This window comes from Bombus pascuorum, chromosome 1 (genome assembly GCF_905332965.1).
Source record: "Bombus pascuorum chromosome 1, iyBomPasc1.1, whole genome shotgun sequence".
NCBI classification, from domain to species: Eukaryota; Metazoa; Arthropoda; class Insecta; order Hymenoptera; family Apidae; genus Bombus; species Bombus pascuorum.
The window spans coordinates 20471269-20477084 of record NC_083488.1 but is presented as its reverse complement, the minus strand read 5'-3'; the positions used below and the strand labels follow the sequence as shown (position 1 = coordinate 20477084).

At 31.7% G+C, this 5816-nt stretch overlaps 1 protein-coding gene across 1 annotated transcript in view; it reads left to right on the top strand.

The window, feature by feature from the left end:
• The window catches only part of LOC132907538 (gamma-aminobutyric acid receptor alpha-like), a 90306-nt gene that overhangs the window by 1764 nt on the left and 82726 nt on the right, over positions 1 to 5816 (top strand). The gene's annotated exons all lie outside the window — the stretch shown is intronic.

Genomic DNA, 5816 nt, shown 5'->3' with positions numbered 1-5816 from the left:
CTCGAAAGGAAATAATCGAATCCACTGTGGTACTATGCACAATATAAAAAAAATTATTCTGGTTTAACGAATTTTTTAAAATAAATATCAATGTTGCTTCTCGTGGTCCACTTTCTTCTTTTTTTAAACTCTGTTATATAACTTTGTTATCGAGTTTTTGCTTTTATTTTTGTTTTTATCTTTGTGATAAGATAGAAGAATTCGTCGTATAATTAATTATTTATTCTTTCTGAGAGCTCATAATTGCGTAATTCTTTAAAAAAAATCATCTTGAACATTTGCAGTTTATTTAAATCAATTTCATAACAGATAAGTTGGCGAGAGATTTTGCGGTATTACTAAATGAAATAAAAAAGTTTGCTAAAGTGCAATGAATGGAAAGAACAGAATTAAGCAGAGTTTTTGTACATATTCCGTGTTTATTCGATTGCCGACGTGTGATTAAAAAATGAGTAAAACAACAGACGCTTCTTTTCCTATTTTCGCGTAAACTTACTAAGCATATTCGCTGAATGGGCTTGCATTTTCAAATTCTACGCTCCGTGGAATAACTTTCAATTAATTCAAACCATTTAAATTCGTTTCAAACTATTAATTCGACAGAATATGAAGTTATGAACGGATAACTGCAACTATCTGAATAACTTGATTCTTGTTCTTTTCCATTTAAGTCAGCCACTGTATTTGGCGATTATAATGCAAAACTCTTTCGTTTCATCTAGATTGAGAAAGTTATGAAGTTCTTAGCTACTGTGTGGTTAATACTGTCTTCTACTCAATACCATTCTGCGAAATCATGGATTTCCAAATCGACGCTTGCTTCCAGAAATATAAATTTAGTTTCACTCTATCCCTATAGTTAAATTGACTCGATAAATATTTCATCTAATTTCTTGTTCGCCAAGGGTTTCATTCCATGAATATATACTTTTAAACTATCGTATTGATTAGTACAATTTTTCTACAATTAAGAAATCTATTAAGTTGAACAATATTAATTATTATTATTTATTATTATTATTATTATTATTATTATTATTATTATACTATTAATCGATATTACTTGCACGTCAAGGAAGCATTTACATACGAAGGAAATGTTTATTATTACATTGTCTCGTGGCCAAAAAATCTCAAACTCGACATATTTTACAGCGCTCCTACTAAGTGCATAGAAAAAAATAAAACAAAATTACAAACTCTTATTTTCTTCTTACAACTAGAATGAATATGAAATTCTGAATTACGGTCAATAGAATTTTAAACAAAGAATATATCTGAATATTTGTATCACAACGATCGATGTTACGAATTTTTAAATTCAAAATGAAATAATAAATTCGATACTCGTTATAGCCTAACTCGTTACATATCTTTAACAAAAATATAAAAATATAAGAAAATAAATATAGATAATATAGATATCTTTCATATTGCAGTGTTATCTATTGTATTCGTTTCTTTGTTATCATCTAAAAAGATTATAAAGTTCTTTTCTATGGTATTATTAAGAATTGTGATTTTTAACTTGGAAATGTCTTCATATTTTTATAACCATACGATTTTAAATAGATTCTATAAATTTCATAACATTTCTATATTATTAAATTCTACTTATGATCTATAACAAATACAACATTGTTATTTATATTTTGCATCGTGTTAGTTGCGTTTAATTGCCTTTCACTTTCCAAATTCCATTGACGAAAAACATGCAAATCACTGACAGCTCAATTGTTGGCGAAAACTCCATGTAATTCGTTACGCAAGTGCAAACCAATTTCAGGCAAAGAACATAAATCTGCACGGAACAGAGCATTTCAATGTTAGGTTAATATCTCTATTGTACCTTGACCACATAGTTATTTACGCTATTATTGTTCAACAAAGCGGTCAGTCATCAGCAGTAAAGGCGTTTTACGTGTTGTTTCTGTTTTTAATTAGTACATATAGCGTGTCGTAGAAAATTGGAACAGTTTACGACGTCGAAATAATTCGAAATAAAATAACTTTTGTCAGTTACTCAAGGAAATAATAGTGCAACGTGATATTAACAATACGATGAGTTTGAGAATAGCGATTTAGTGTAATTTATGCAGCAAAATCTTCTGTCGGAGTTTGTTTTTTCAAGCACTTTGGATTATTGCATATGTATATATTTTTATAGGTTTTTGTAGATTATTGCATACTGTAGTAATACTTGTTTCCTGTTGTACAAGAAAATAATTCTATAGCTCTTGTAATAGTTCTAAGGTTAAAGTTGGGGAGCTCAAGGTTAACGACGAGGCATTATATGAAGGGACGATATAAAAATAACATAAACAGTAAAATCTCGCCTATCCGAAATAATATGAAAAAACAAAATTGTTCGGATAATTGAATGATATCACTTTGCTCATATAAAATTTCACTTCTTTCAATATAAATTAAAATTAATTGGCAGTTTCTTTAAATATTTCTGGATCCCATATCTTTTTGGTTGCTAAGTCTTATTATAATTCTTTCACCATAAATAACTGCATAGATTTATATTCTTTTTGTATTTCGAACTATCGAAATGCTTTTTCCAATGCCTCGGATGCTTAGGCGTCAGAAGGCACCTCTCCATTGCCAGCAGCGTTCACTGTTTCCATTTCTATGAAATCGTCTCTATCGCGATGAAACCATTTCGTTGCGTTAATATATTTAAGATTTTTTACTGTTGCCAGGGAAATCTACCTGCTTTAGACAATATTCGATATCAAGTTTGTACTTTTTAATGTCGTCATCGTGGCTTTTTCAACGTCATGTATTTTTCCTGATCCCGTTGCACTCGCTTTACTCTCCAGTTTTTTAATTATGTTAGAACGCTAGTTTCATATTAAATTCTTCCAATCAAAATTCACTGAATCGAATAAAGCAAAGGATACATTGTGCACGAACACTAATAAAATATGTACATATTTGAAACGGGAAAAGATATTCAGTGGTGGGCATAATTACCTTAATAATTAATTATGGAAAGTATATGAATTTGTTAACGAAATAGAATGACTGGTTAATAAGGATTAGAACATTAATAAAATGCAATCTTCGTAGCAACCTATTAACATCATTACTCGCCAATAAGTAAATTTGATTAAACGTCGAAGGACTAACAGACGTTAAAAGCGATAGAAGATCGCAGATAATATAAAAGATCTTGATAATTGCGTGAATGTTGAAACTCGAAATGTTCCTATATATAATTTCATGGGAATATTGATATAATATTTCGGGTCTCGTATCTTTACGAGTGTCTTCGAATTAGGGATCGAAAGCTTTAATCTTGGCGGAAGATTCGTACGTGACTGCCTTGAACGAGGTGACCGGGATAAATTTTCAAAATGCAACAGCTGCGTCGATTTTGAGCGACACGTGCTACAGCTATGAAATATGCCATCCTGAGAATCGTTTTGTCATGAGAATCAGACGTGTTATCTTGGTCGAATGTAGGGGATTATAGTTGGAAGACGAACGGTATAGAGGGTGCAATTAATTAAACGGAGATTTTGTGATTCTTAACGAATGAATGACACGTACGTTTATTTCGATTATACGAATTTTTGGTACGTGTATTTATTCTATCTTATTTACATATTTTACATATTGTTCATTCACATTACATGTCATCATTATTTTATCTACATGTGAAATAATTAAATACATGAATTTTTATTTACGCGAGAATAATTTATAATGTAGGTACCTTATAAATTTAAAATAATCCTTATAACTAAGAGATTATTGTTTTTGTAGTAACATCCGGGTTACGGATTTTATATACTTACATCTTTCGTTCGTTAACTTTTTTTAATAACGGTGTGTTTACTGTTAGAACTCATATGTGTGTTATATTGATATAAAGTATTCATTATTTAAGAATATCTATTAAATATTATATTTCGTTGAATTAAATCATATTATTACTGGGCGGATTTTTGGAAATGAAAAGTTATTATTTTAGTAGAAAAGAAATCTGAACACACCCGGTATATAATGCGAAGCTGTAATACGCGAGAGAAGTAGTAAATGAGTTGTACAAAAGGTAGAATGCATTATTTATTTAGCGATCAAGGATCGAAGATAACGACGCATGGAAAACTTCTCGGGCATCTGTCTGAGTGAAAATAAGAGTCGTGTGAAGTGGATTTTAATGCGTGCTAGATTTTCATCGCTTTATCGACGATTCCGTTTCGTGATCGCGTGTTCTAAAAATCTTGTTTCTAGTTTGTTTCTCATTTGGCTAAATAAATTCACAAAATACATTGTACATGAATATATGTAGCGTGGCATCTCGTTAAAGAATCAGAATAATTTGAAATCGACTTTCACACGAAGATCGAAATTAATTTAAATGATCCGTCTTACAGTAGACTATCGCTGCTACGATAAACTGCCGATGCAATTAATTTAGAGTTCGGTCTTCTTTGTCAGAAGAATTTGATAACAAAACTGTAAAAAATGTTGCCCCTTTTACACAATTACAGTGGTGAACAAAAGAAATCTTATCTTATAAGATGTATAAAAAACAATGTAATTTTGTTAACTAGACCTAAGTTCAATAAAAGCGATCTAACGCAAAATTGATGACTGTAACGAATACTTGTGAAAAATTTCTAGTCCTTGTAAAGAATTCATAGCGTGTTCTTCTATCCGTCACTGTAGGTTTACTTTCCTGAGCGAAAGCTCGCTCGTGGTTGCACCATTAAGGTGTGTTTAGATCAAGCTGAGCAGCACATGATTCAACGGAAGATTTGAATCTGGAGAGACTCATATTATTCTGCCTTGGAATACCAACGTTGTTTTGGATTGCTAGGTTCAAAGGTAAATGAACTCCGGACAAAATATCGCTGTTATTTGTAATCGTCAACCGGAGTTACATTTGAACTTTTTATAATAACACCAGTCGATACAAATAGACGAACGTGCTCACTAGGACAGTCATTATAGCGAGTCATTATAGCGAGTTGAATAGTAGCATTGAGCGAGCGACGACTATACACTATCATATACTATCTCTGTACTTGTACTTACAGTGATTTTAATATACATTGACTCTTACAATTTTATCACTCGTCTCTTTATTAAACAAATTAACACGTATAATAATCTACCTCAAAGTGAAACAATGTCTGTTGTTCTTCTACTTTATTAAAATTAAAGTATAAAGGAGTATTTATTCGTCGTTTGCTCGTCATCGAAATCGAGAATCGATGACTGTTTACGCTAAACGTACTATGTTTTTGCTCGTTTGGTCTAAACGCACCTTTAGATGGTTTCAAGCCGCGTCTAAATTAATTTCATAAGAAATGGAAGCTCCGATACGGCTTTGTCGGTGTTTGCGAACATCGACACTCTGGTTCGTGCACAGTTAAATAGGATTAAATGTAGGTTATGGAGACATGTACTCCTTCTGCATTACGAAACTCCTTAGTTTGGTGATCATTCGCGGCGCTAATAGTTTCTGTCCCTGTTGTTCTACGCTTTTCTAATTTTATTAAACACGAGTCAATTGTAAAAATAAGAGGGACTACGTTGTACATTTGTTACTACGATAATAGGAACATTGATTTCATAAAATGCAGTTCTAATTTTTTAATGGAAATAAATATATCTTTCGTTAGTCGGCGCAATAACAGCCATAAACGAGAAAAGGAAACGCGAAATCATACAGACCATTCGAGAAACCTGCTCGGACCTCATAAACAATAATAGATATGTAGTACTTTACGTGGGTCTTGTCCCACCAACGCATACCTGGAAAAGAAAAAGCGGACACCATAAGGAAGGAAGCA